Source organism: Alosa alosa, chromosome 1 (genome assembly GCF_017589495.1).
Source record: "Alosa alosa isolate M-15738 ecotype Scorff River chromosome 1, AALO_Geno_1.1, whole genome shotgun sequence".
NCBI classification, from domain to species: Eukaryota; Metazoa; Chordata; class Actinopteri; order Clupeiformes; family Clupeidae; genus Alosa; species Alosa alosa.
The window spans coordinates 50,465,338-50,479,641 of record NC_063189.1 but is presented as its reverse complement, the minus strand read 5'-3'; the positions used below and the strand labels follow the sequence as shown (position 1 = coordinate 50,479,641).

The 14,304-nt window shown below is 41.2% G+C and overlaps 1 protein-coding gene across 7 annotated transcripts in view; it reads right to left on the bottom strand.

Moving 5' to 3' along the window:
* Positions 1-14,304, bottom strand: part of LOC125296376 (guanine nucleotide-binding protein G(olf) subunit alpha) — a 174,202-nt gene that overhangs the window by 73,076 nt on the left and 86,822 nt on the right. The window lies entirely within an intron of this gene.

Here is a 14,304-nt window from a genome sequence, read left to right as displayed (position 1 = left end):
TGGGAAGCCCAGACAGTCCTGAAAAGGAAGATATAGCATGTACTGTATAAAACAATTAAAATATTAAGTAAATAAGTATTGTGATACTTGGTGCCACAGTGACACTATCTTGTCCCAGAAAGTATTGCTATACCACAATACTCATTAGGTTGTCCCACGGTGAGTATTTTTTCCCCGTTGCACCGATACTGGATTTGAGGGTTCCCCCACCTGTGGTGTGTGTGTTATGGGGTGTGTGGTGTGTGTGTGTGTATGTGTTGTAGGGCTGTGCAATTAATTTAATTTTGATCACAATTTCGATTCTTGGGTGAAACAATCTCCAAATTAATAAAATCGAGCCAGCATCTTATTCAGAAAAACAGCATGAGCGAGATGGCAGAGGATGGACAGCCCCGTTCGCTCAATAAAAAGGGTAAAACAAGTTCTCTTGTATGGCAACACTTTGGATTTGAAGAATCCGACGAGGCACAGGCCCACATAATGTGCAAAATGTGCTACAACGTGATATCTGCACCCCTTGGCAACACAAAAAACATGTTCAATCACCTCAGACGTAATCACAAAGTTGCTTACGACGAATTAGTAAAGAAACAAAAAGACAAGACCACAACCCCGACGACATCAGTACAGACGTCCATTTCAAACACACTGTATAATGCGACTCCCTATCCATCGAATTCGGATAGGAACAAGCAAATCACAGCTGTCACCGGGTATTTTTTAGCTAAAGATATGCAACCTATCAGTACAGTAGAGGGCGAGGGTTTCAAGAACCTTATCCAAACTGTACAAACGTTATGTGTTGCCAAACGGCACCATTTCAGCAGAGTGGTTCTGCCAAATATGTATGATAAATGTCGAAAAGAAGTTGAAGAAGAAGTGTCTACAGCAGACAATTTCGCAGCGACGACAGATCTTTGGTCAAGTCGCACGATGGAGCCATATATTAGCCTGACCGCGCACTTACCGAATACCAAATTTACTTTGAGAGTGAGATGTCTCCAAACGGCGTTCATGCCCGAAGACCATACTGGACGCAACATCGCCCATGGACTGAGGGAAGCTCTGGTGGAATGGGGATTAAACGAGGGAAAGCTCGTCTGCATCACCACAGACAATGCCGCTAACATAAAGTTGGCGGCGGAGGTCAATGGATGGCTGAGGCTCAAATGCTTCAGGCACAGACTGCACCTGGCCATTATAGGTGAGTACAGGCTACAACTAGGCTATTTTTGTGTACAAAACCGATGAGGGTTAGATAAGTGATGATACTAAGCTCGGTGAACCAGATAACCAGATATTTAAATTATTATGACAATATCATTGGCCATATCATGCCATTGACCCTTTTTCATACTATGCCATAGCCTACTAAATATATGATGTTATGCCTATAATATAATATTTTATTCATCTCAGCTCAACTCACAAACATTGCTTGGAAACATTACCTTGGCTGTGTATCAATGTGTGGCAGAGATGTAGAACAGCCCAGAACTGCATTCATTATCTCTAAGCAAATTATCTATGATGGCAGCTTGTCATGTTTTTCAGGATCTGTTTCAAACTGAATGACTTCCTAGGTGTAGTGTAGCGTGTAGTGTTAAAATATGTTGAAGACCTCCGTGAATCAATTGTAGACCAACTGAAAATGAAGATGAAGGATTTGATGGCTGCCAGTATCAGGGTAATAATAATAATAATAATAATAATAATAATAATAATAATAGATTAAGTGCATTGTAAGCCAATATTTTGATATTAACCCCACAACTGTTTCCCATTTTCTTTTTTTGCTTCTAGGAAGCCCCTCTTGAAACAGCAGCTAGGCCTGCTGATACAGAGGATGCTGGTGCTTGCAAGAAGAGGAAAAAGGGCCTGGGCAGCTTCTTCAAGGTCGCCACAAACAAGGCTGCAAGGACTCCTCCACAACAGGACCAAGCCATTGCTCTTGAGATCCAGTCTTACTTCCAGACAGAGACACTAGATCCTGTGGAGGACCCTCTGACGTGGTGGAGGGATACCCAAATGATGTACCCACGTCTTTCAAACTTGGCCAGGAAATATTTGTGTATTCCTGCCACAAGTTCCTCTTCAGAGCGAGTCTTTAGCACTAGTGGAAAAATTGTTTCCTGCTTGCGCTCATCTCTGAAGCCTGATCATGTTAACAGGCTGGTGTTTCTGGCAAAAAAATCTTTAAGTATGTGCCATATTCACCTAAAATGATTCTGAAGTTCAAGTCAAGTTTGTTTTAGTATGATGGGCTAGGCCAGTCCTTCCAGCCTTAATCCATTACTGGATGAACAAAATGCAATTTGTTGAGTGTCGTTTACAAAAAACGTTACATTAAAAATGTTGTTCTGTCTTATTTAAACTTTCATTGAAAGTTTTACAGAAATTACAGAACAGCTGGATACACATTTATTTGAACATAATTTTCAATTTGAAGAACATTTTCTATTTTTTTTTAACATTAATTGTGTAGTTTAAGAATTTTGAAAACTCTCAGATACAGTTATTTTTTTGCCGAAATGCAGAATAAATGCATTTTATTTTCAAACTCAAAAAGAATCATTGAAGAATCGTGATTTCAATCTTGACCAAGAAAAAAAACGTGATTCTCATTTTTTCCAAAATCGAGCAGCCCTAGTATGTGGGGGTGTGTGTAATGGTGTGTGAGGTGGGGGAGGGGGGTATATATGTGTGTTGGGGGGATTAATGGGGTGTGTGGAGGATGGGTGTACCTGGGGGCGGAGGGGTAATGGAGTGTGTGTGTGTGTGTGGGGGGGTTGATGAAATGGTGTGTGTGTACAGTGTGTAATGCACCAAACAATCACCATTCTGTGATGTTGCCAGTTAGGATACTCTCAATGGTACAGTGGTAGAAGTTGGTCAGTATTTCACCATCCATACCAAACCGCAGCCACAGAAGAAAGAAGAGCTGCTGTCTTGCTGACTTTGCGGCCATACCTATATGGTGTCACTCAGATCCTCGCTGATGTTAGTTCCAAGGAATCTGAAGCAGCGGACTCTCCACTGCTGTGCCCCAATGTAGATGTGTGTGTGCTCCTCTTCCTGCAGTCTCCTACAGTATAGTCCACTATAAGCTCCTTGGTTTTGCTGACGTTAAGCAGCAGGCTGTTGTCCTGGCACCAAGATGTGTCTGCTCTGTAAGCAGACTCATCATCACTCGAGATACAGGTGATTATGGTGGTGTAATCAACTTAATAATGGTGTTTGAGGTGTGAGTTGCCATACAGCAGATATGTTCACAAGTCATTTTTCACAAGTCGAGTCTCAAGTCTTTGAGCTCGAGTCCAAGTCAAGTCTCAAGTCTTTGAGGGGCAAGTTCAAGTCAAGTCTCACGTCTTCTAACAAGTCTTTTGTCATGAGTCTTTTGTCATGAGGGGGTGGGGGGAGGGTAGCTCTTAAAGCTGCAGTTGGAAAGTCTGACAGATTAAGGGGACTCAGCCAAATTTTTGAATGTTTACAACTCTCGTGTCCCTTCCCCACTACCACTGAGCACCCTCTCATCGAGTTTGTGCTCGTCAGTGCGCACCAGACTGCACCAGACTGTGATTGACAGTCAGATCTCACACAGCCCTGCTCTGATTGGACCAGAAGAACTGGGAGCTGTGGATTTTTGCAAAACAAATAACAGGCTCTAGGTGGAGGTAGAAGTACGAGTTTTTCTCTAATACAAGCTGATTTATGTTCTTCTGACGGTGCATAGTGGTTTCAGTGAATATGATCAAAAAAATCTTGCCAACTGCAGCTTTAACTATACTGCAATGTTTCTATCATGTTTTCAGTCATTTCTGAAATAAAATATGGGCAGCCAAGAGTGGATGTGAACTTGTGACAGGAAAAATATCACTCATGCTGGAGCTAGCTTAATTTTGTTTACATCCAGAACTTACACCGGGTCTCCAATTTAGGACATTGTATAGTCTAATCTTCAGCTACTTAACACATCACTCTAGCCCCTCGGACCTGGTGAAATATTAACCTTAGTATGTCACATCATATGGCTAACTATAAAGATGCAATCTGCCAGTGTTGTGCCAGTTCACAGCTTTTCTGAACTAGTTCAAGTTCATGCTCAAAGTGAACAGTTCACGTTCAAAGTTCACAATTTTAATCCTGAACTACTTCAAAGTTCAGTTCATTTTACTTTTTTCGTGAGATATTCAAATAAATATTTTTTTCACACTACGAGCTAGAAATCACTATACGTTCTTTGAAGCTGCTCATTGTAGACATTCGCTCATGACATTGCAATTGTCAGTTTCTTACCAGGTGATGAAACTTGCAGCAGTACAGACAAGGTAGACCAGTCTCCGTGCCATCACTTCCACTAGCCTTTTTTTTTAATTGCAGCTTTCTCTCACTCGCCTTTGGTCTGTCTCTCTCTCTCTCTCTCTCTCTCCCCTCCAGCCCTCCTCTCTCGTTGCTATGCCTACCCCGCTCTGCTGCAATTCATCACGGGTAACATTGTGCGGAAGCCAGTATGCTATTCAACTATTCTCAGCCGGACACTCACGTTGCCGCAATGCATTGGCGCACACAATGTCAAAACCATTTCTGTCTGGTGATACATGATTTAAGCGGCACCAGCGAGAATACAGGAGGGAGGAACTTTCTCTCGTTGTGTTTCAAAAGAGAAAACAGATGTCACTCAGTTTTCAATGGAAAACAAATTCCAACGTTCATTTACAGTGATGTCTGCCGTTCATGACACATAAAGTGAACTAATTCACGTTCAAGTTCTTTATTAAAAAATGTGTTGCGTTCAGTTCAACGTTCGCGAAAAAATGAGCGTGTTCAATGAACGCGTTCTTTTGAACTCGTTCATGCACAACACTGCAATCTGCCTAACACTTTGCGATGGTTAGCTTGTTACCTGTGACGATATATATGCTAAGTCTCTTGCATTAGTAAGTGACTGACCTATCTGGGTGAGTTTCGAGATGCCTGATTAAATTAGACATTGTTGAACCAGCATAATTTATCCTGGTGCCACATCCTGGTATCCTGGTGCCTTCACTTGACTTGAACCTGGTTAATTTGCTAGCAACCAGCATAGCAACCACATTATTTAGCATAGCAACCACCAGATATACCCTAGCAACACCCTAGCAACCATCTTAATTTCCCTAGCAACACCCTAGCAACCATCTTAATGACCCTAGCAACACCCTAGCAACCACCACTATAATGTGACCCTAGCAACAACCATAGCAACAAGCATGATTACCCTAGCAACCAGCACAGCAACTGCTTTATTTATGCATTTTGGCTTATTGGATGTTATGTTAATGCAGATAACTTTTGATCCGTGTGCCATGTGATTTTCAAAAATGAGGTACTGTTGCAATCCTTTTGGCAAACTGTACCTGATCAAGCCCACTCTTGCAGTTCCTCAGAGATACAATTCTAGCAATTCTAGTCATTTGGGTGTTAATGGGGTGCTGAGTGACGTCACTCGCCAGCAAATAACGGTTAATAACATAAGAAACAATGGTGCACAAATGTTTATTTTGCCTGCACAATCATGCACAAATGAAGCACAAACAATTCCAACTATTTTGAAGTCATTTAGGTGTTGATGGGGTGCTGGGTGACTCCAGGTCACTAAACAAAGTTTAATATCCTTAAGACGGTTTGTGTTCAAATGTTTATTTTGCTTGCATAATCAAGCACAAGCGATGCACAAACAAATCAAAATACTTGTATTCATATTTTCATTATATTGGCCGTGCCACAACAAAATGAGTCCAGTTCGACAACATTTTTGAGAAAATCAGCTTTAAATGAATTTATTTAAATAAATACATTTATTTATGTGAGAGTGTTTCTACTCATCTCAATAAGGAACATAAATCAAGAGCCTATGTTGAGTACAAATATGTCTTCTGAAGGCGTAAACAGCCCAGCCAAAAACTCCAATACAATTTTGATCAACTTTGAGGGACAGCTATGACCATGCAGGATCATCCAGACCAAACTTGACGATTTTACTATTACTATTCCTATTTATGTACCAGGATGCAAAATTTGAGCCTCCTACATGGTTTAGTTCTTGCGCTATGGGCTTGTGAACTTTGACAAAAAAAGAGGCCAAACAAAATCAACACCCCCCCTACCCCCGTAAAACTGGCTGTATCTTGGAAAGTATTGATCTTACAAAAAAGTAATTTTACAATGTCTCCTGGGAAACACAGGTACACCTGGTCATTTTTTCAGAATTCTTTGAGACCTAAGTGCGTGGGCCCTGGTTGAATTGACGTGAAATGACCCTATTGAATCGGACCATTCGGGTGCAATCTCTGTGAGGAAACTGGTCAGCAACAGGTTGGTGTTTCTCCTCCGAAATCTCTTGACTAAAATAAAAAAAAAATTCTTCAGAATAACTATGAGTGGATAGCCTATTTATGATGACTTCTTGAAGAGGCCAAACGCCAAAACACGAAGTTATCAGACTAAAGAAAACGGAAACTTTTCTCTTCTTACACAGCAAGCATCTGAACAAGACACATTTAGCCTTCAAAATCATATTTCTAGGTCGTTTTACAGTAAGATATGTCAATGAGTGATAGATAAGAGGTTAAGGAATGTGTTCGAGGTGAAATTAGGAAATACATAATTTAGAATTTTTCGAGACTCTCTGCATTCAAATCCATATATCTCGAAATGAATTGCCACGACATAGGACTCATTTGGGGTGCCAACTTCACACAGATAAATTCTTAATATGATGAATGGAAGCATTATGACACACTGTAAAAGCAAGTCACTCACATTTCCAAATAGTCATTCACACACTTTACTCCATAACTTACACACACCTCACATATGTACCTCACCCCTCACTCAATTAAAGTTGCTTCATTAGCATGACTGTCGGGACATAGTATTGCTGTTTTGATTTTTTACAATCAAAAATTCAAAACCAGTATTCACTCTTACTTTTCCTTAGTAAGAAAACAAAGGATACTTTGTCTTTGGGCCTGTGATTATAAGTGTTTTAAAATGTTTCAATATGTAAAGTATGATATATTGATAAGAATGACATATTGAAAGCATGATTGATTAATATGTGCTTGCATAATACGACAGTGACTTGTTTGTGCTTTACTTAATTTTGGCTGCTTGTAAATACAAAATAAAAACTGAACTATGCAACGTATCTGGTCTGCATTTGGGTCTTTGCCTGCAAGCCCTAACAGTAATGCTATGTTTGCCAGATGTAACCGTACCAAAGTGCCACTTCCAAAAAGTTATACTTTTGATTCTATGAAGAATCATCCCAAAAGCGTTAGGGGTCATCAAGATGTTTCTTGGAAAATGGGGGAAAAAACCTTTGGAGAGTTGCAAGATGAAAGCCACAATTAATAAATTGTATTGATCTTACATAAAAGTAATTTTACAGTGTGTCTCCTAAATAACATACACCCCTCTTGGACCTGCCCCCCAACTCACCATTCACTCCATTACAGTTCATCACACTCATCCACTCACACACACACATCCAGGCACAAACACACTTCCTCTCTCTCCCTCGATCATTCACATGCGCACACACTCCGCGGGTGAGGGAGAGACGTTCCAGGAGAAGGGGAAAGAGGAGAGAGAAAAGGAGGTAAAAGAAAAAATAAATAAACAGAAAATAAGGCATCCTTAACACATTGATTGCCAATTTAAGCATCCATACCAAAGCATAATAGTCTCTCGGTTCTTGAGCACTCAACAAAATCAATATAGCTAGGCCCTTATTAATCCAACACAAATAGTTAGGCTGCAGCCTCAATAGATTAGCCTGACGCAGTCATACTCAATTCTAGTCAGAATATGAGTCTGATACTGCTCCATTGGGATATAATTATGGGGCGTGTTTCAACCGATACAGGGGGGGAATGCCTCTGCACACAATTGGATAGACCTAACCAATCAGAGCAACGAAATAGCTTACTGTGAGGTGTAGGAAGAAAACACACGAACCATCCTTCTTATCCACAAATGCCTTAAGGCGAGACACTACAGGTGAATAGGGTAATTTTTTTAACAAGCAGATATCACTATGAAACTTCCCCAGTTGATTACTTACATTAATATGAGAAAAAAATGTATTACAAGTTTGCTGTAATTTAATGTTTACATATGCAAATTAGGCATTATCTAATTAAATATGCGCTAATTTGCATACATTTTAAGGCACCTAAACCTGAGCATTGGATACAGCCAGGTTCAAAATTATGTTTTCATTGTGTTCAGAAATTAGATGGGGAAACATTTACAGAGGGATTTATGAATATCTACTTTTGTTATCCTGTAAATCAGAAAATGATGTCACTAGCCCTAAAAATCGATTTTTTTCCATGTTTTTAGGCATAAAATGCCATTTAAGTCAGGCTAGGAATAATATATCAACAAACCCCTCTGTAGAAATCTTCGACATATAGTTAGGCATAAGTCTAGAAAGTTTGGTGTATGTAATGCTTCTGAAGTGGAGTTTTGAGCTCAGAGTGTGAGAGGAAACTAATTTTGAGAAAACAGCCTTGAAAGACAGCCAATGAGATTCGTTCTCAGCCTAGACTTCGCCTTTGAACTTTCGCGATTAGTTGCTGATACAAAGGAAGTGTCCATATATGGATCACATAGCGTGATACAGGAAAAACAGAGCTTTCCAACGGTAGTACACATGATATGTTTTGGACCACGGTCGCGGGAGTCCATGCAAGGTTAGAATGCTAACTTTTGCTGAATTTAGGAGAAATATACAGGCGCGAGTAGACACAATATAATGAAATAAACACCTACATGTGTAAATCGGACTTTTTTGTTGTAGTAGTGTGATAGAATACATGCTAAAGTAACATACTAGCTCAAAATCTCGAAATTGACCAGTGCATGAAAAAACGATGTTTTCACCTGCCGTGTCTCGCCTTAACCTATGTTTTCTGGTCTTTTGGAAAAGTTAGTGCCGCCAATAACTCCTAGCCTACAACACTCATTAGCGAAATCTAAGAGATACGCAGTAGGCTATTAGGAAAAAACTGATGAGCCTATATCCCCTCCGTTTTTAAAAATAATTTTGTTGAACACTGATATGCTACAAACATGTTAAACAACTGGGAAAGGCTGTCGCAAATCCCTCGAACAGGTGGTCAATCAGAGAATTCAAACGAACAAGGGACATGTCGCAATGCAACAGCGCTGTTTTCCCTTGATGAAAGTGAAACCACAAGTTTTCCCACATCTCAACTTTGGCCAAAGTTTTCAGAAATAATCGTTTTCAGTGATAAAACCTTATTAAATAATATGCATTTTCCATATGGGGTCTTAAAAGCCATGTATCCTTCTAGCCACAGCGTTTTTGTTTCAAACATAAGCCTAATCTAAGCGTGCTCAGATGACTTGATAGACCAGGCGCTGTTGCTCACCTGCCCATCATCGTAAAGCCCGATTTGATTGGTCCGCCCGATCTAGGGCGAGCATACTTGCTCCACAATGGAGCAATGCCAGACTGAACTTCCCGACCTCAAATGTTGTGGGCGGGACTAAGTTCGCAATGACACCCAGGCTATCAATAGTAGAGTTCTCAACGGGTCGGGTCGGCCCGACAAACCCGACGGGACCCGCAGGTTCGGGCCGGGTTCGGGTCGAAAATATAAGCAAATGACTCGGGTCGGGTCGGACCTCGGGCTTAATCTTTTCCGCTCAGTGAAAAAAAAACATTTATTAATCATCGCTGCTGTTCACCGTAAAGAAAGTCTGGTTACTGCGTGCAACGTGCATTATGGAGAGGGACGGGGGCAGACCTGACACCGCTGCGTGCACGCCTTTAGCCTGAGTTGGTGAAAAGTAAACTTGCCGCAGGTGAATTCACCATCGCTACTACAGGAGTGGGAAAATCAGAGGTCTGGAAAGTGTTTGGAGTGGTGCTGGATTCTGATGGAAATTCTACAGGTTATGTGCAATGCTCAAAATGTAAGGTGCTGATGAAATATGTGACCCTGCAAGGCGAAACCAGTCGCTTTGGTACAATTTACAAAATTAAGTTATTGTGCTCACATTAATGGCCATAAACTAAGCTTCCCAACGACATGTAGCCTATTTAAGTAAATTGTCACGCTAATGTGTTGAATCTTCACCTAAGTCAGGGTTTAACAGTCAAAACGTATGTTTTATGTCGGGCCGCGGGCCGGGTTCGGGCAGATAATTCATGTCGATGTGTCGGGTTACATCGGGTCCGGGCTTTAAAAGCCACGGGCCGGGTCGTGTCAGGTTGTAATTTTCAGGCCCGTTGAGAACTCTAATCAATAGAGGGCAAGTCCAAAACATAGGCTAGATGTCCTCGATATAAATCTTTTTCCCCTTTTCTTCCTTTTAACAAAACTTGAAGCCTTATAAGCAAAAATAATAATAATAATAATAATAATAATAATAATAATAATAGTAATAAAAATAAAAATATATGTACATTCAGTTGGCCTGCTATCATTTAGAGAAGGTGAAGGAAACGCAAAAGGTATATCCAGACCACCATGGTGTCTTCTTAACAATGTCTGCCCCGTATTAAACTCCAGAAGCCTGGCCAAGTGCTGGGAATCGTTTGAATAGTTCCGCTTCTGCCTGTTGTAAGTTGGAGTAATGCAGATCATCCTCTCCATCCTGGACTATCAAAATTGCTGGATACTTCATCTTATGGCCACCTTCCACCAAACAACTTTGACTATATTTGGGAAAGATTCTTGAAAGATTGTAGTCTTTTAACTAATGCCCCCCATTCAAGCTTTACTCAAATGACACCAGTCTTTCAAGAATCTTTCCCAAATCTTGTCAAAATTGTTTGGTGTAAGGAGTTGTGATCTGCATATTGTGCAGACGTTCACGCAGAGGCCAGAACACGTCCCTCTTCCTCCACGTTTGCGCTGACATGTCCGGAACAATCCTATACCTGCTCTTATTCCCTTTCTCTGGAACTCCTTGAGTTTGTTGTTTTTTGACGGCTTTCAAAATTGTAATCTTTGTCTGGAAATTAAGCACCCAAAGTATTATGCCTCGGGGGCAACCGATAGGCCTTCTCCAAGTTGGCTTCCTTAAGTTTCATCCCCTATTCGGTGTTAAACAATTTCACCAAGAAAGGTATTATCTCGGCTGCTTTTTCGGAATGTTCTGGGACATCGAGAAGTTTTAGATTTTTCTCCCTTTGACGATTTTCAAGCAATTCGATGTATTCCAGGGCCTGGTCAAGCTTCTTTTGCAATTCACCAGTCGAGCTTTGTTGTTTATCCAAACAGGCCTCCTGATCATGCACCTCACCTAGTACCTCTACCATGTTTTCAATAGAGTCTACTAGTTTTACAAGTGACGAGAGAAGAGTGTTTGTTGCCGCGTGCATATCCAACCATTTGTCAAGTTTTTTATCCAGGTCCATCCTCCATCTTAGCGGTGTTCGGCATTTCTTTCAAAGCGTTCACCCTGGTGGTGGCCAGCTGGTCCGTTATGTGGCCCAAGTTTTTAAAGTCCGTTTCTTTGTTATTAATAATCCGATGGCAGGATATACTTTGCATTCCAATCTAAAAATACATTTTATGAGCTTTATTGGATCAATTCCTCTGCGGCGTTCTGGAGGCCTCAACCTCTCCAGTGTCTCACGCCGTGCATGCTCCACAGAGATGGCTGTTTATTGTCCCTAGGTTTACAGAAACAGCTATTCATATTCATGAGTATGGAACTTAAGGGCTAGTCCACACATACGAAACCGATCTTTTTTTCCTCCGTCTTCCCTGAAACCGCATCAAGAATATTTGCATCCAAACGGATCCATCTCAACACGACTCAACACGTTACTTCATACCCCAGGCCTATAGGTGGCACTGTTTCTTTACAGAAATTGACCAAAGTTTGTGCTTTACAAACAGACAGAATAGGCTATGACGAAATGGCTAGTGTAAGGAAACCAGAATTGTTTGTGTGGACTGATGGTGAACGGTCAACTGTAGTCAACTGTAAAACTAATAAACTTTATTTTACGGTTTGTGAAGGGTGCAGTCCCGTCCTTTATTTGGCTAACGCAGAACAGTGTTCAGTCCACCAAGTCAAAAGCTATCGGCGCTGCGCAGCACCAGTTGTGATATTTATCTTACGGAGTGTAATCGTAGGTAATGTCATGTATGAAAACTAGTATTGTTAGGCAATACTATAAGTGCAAGTCCAGGGCAGCTGAGGTGTGGCGATGACATCATCGATCACGCTAAGAAGGATGTCTTGGTTTTAAGCTGTCTAAAACGAATTCAAACGGGCTACGGTTTCAGATTTCTCCACTCTGGGACCAGGTTTCAGAAAAGTGCGGTTTCGGGCAGTGCGTTTACAGGATTCGTTTGGATGCTCGGCCAAGACGAAGCAAAACCCCTGCGTTAAACCTAAAAAGCGTCTCCGTGTGGACGGGCCCTAAGTAAACTCACAAGTTACACAACAACTGCAACGACTTGTATGTCTTTTCAACAAAACAGCACAATACTACTCTCCCATCATGACATTAAACAATAATCATAGTTTAGATTTGTACACCATGGATGTGAAAATGTATACCTAATGTTCTCCTCCTTTCAGCAAGCACACTTAATAAGAAAAAAAACTTAAGAAGAACAATAAGTGTGTTGCTTTCAGCAAGCACCCTTAATGATATGTCTATGCTCGTCACCATGCTAGCGTTGTAAAGGATTCCCAATCGTGAGTGACCAGACTACTATTCACTCGTGAATGAATTTGGCTTACCAGGCAAGATATATACCCCTCAAAAGATTAACTAGATGTACCGCAAAGTGGTACAAAATATGACCCCTGCTTTGTCCTGCACATTCTCTCCACAAAAATAAATCACGCTTGTCAATTTGTCTCCATCCCCTACTCTTGCAACTTTTGTGTATGTAAATGAGTGTGTGCATGTGTGCATTTGCTTTTGTGTATTTGTGCTTCTCTTTGTGTGAGATTTCGCTTGTGTGTGTATGGGGGGGGGGGGGGGGGGGGTGTTTGCCTGCATGTGTGTTTGTGTGTGTTTTATGTGTCTGTGTGTGTGTGTGTGTGTGTGTGTGTGTATACCAGAGCTAGTGAGCAGAGCTGAGTGGTGCAAATATCGGCCAATCCTCCACTCAAATTCGCATCAGGTCGCTCCGCTCAATTTCGCTCCCCACTCCACTTAAAAATCCTCCCGCTCCAGTGAAATCACTCCACGCTCGCTCACATTTAAAAGAGGTAGAAATAATCGCAAAGAACTAAGAGCATCGGCAATATCCTTCACTCATAGAACATTTATTTTAAAAGATAGCGCAACAAGAACAAGCTTGGCAACATCAATACACATACGCCTACAAATAAAGAGATCAGTGGGATTAATTGCCTAAAGAATACAGGCATCCAAGTTTTACTTTAACCTTCTACTTGATATGAAGCATATTCAAATTGCTCACATTTTTCTTTGCTCTCCGTAGCACACACTCATGTTTCCACAAAATGTGTCTTGTTAGATTCCAAAATTAATCTTTTCTGACAGTGGACACATGGTTGTTCTTGCTCTACATTGTTAGTATCTAGTTGTTTTGTAGGAATAGTACACTTGTATGACTTATCAGTTTCCTTTCTAAAATATTTAGCGAACTCCATCCCCAACGAACTTACAATCGCCAATCTTTGAAATTTAACGGTCTTGGTGTTATTAGGAAGACGAGAATTCTGGGTGGATTTGGGCATGCCTCAGACTCGTGGTGTGAGCGGTATCGGAGCAAAATTGGAGCTGGACAGAGCGGCCGCTCCGACCTCTAAATTAAAAAGCGTTCAACGCTCCAACAAAATTCCATCAGCTCCGCTCTTCCATCAGCATAACTCACTAGCTCTGGTGCATACCTGTGTGTGTGTGTGTGTGTGTGTGTGTGTGTGTGTGTGTGTGTGCATGTGTCCGTGTGTGTGAGTGTGTGCATACCTGTGTGTGTGTGTGTGTGTGTGTGCCTGCGTGTGTGTTGTGTGTGCATGTATCTTTATGTGTGTTTGTGTGTGTCACTAAATGTACACATATTAATTTATTGTATGGTCCTCCATGAACGGAATTCCACGAAACTTGCCTTGCATTCAGAGGATGTCATAATGATCCTACACCTCCAATTTTGTGCAGTTTTGACCATGTCAGCGTTACCTGCGATTACAAAACCTAATTTTTGCTTTTTCATTTCAACTAGGTGGCGCTATACATCAAATGAATGGTTATGGGATGGGTTGACATGGCCCCTTAATCCTCTAACCGCC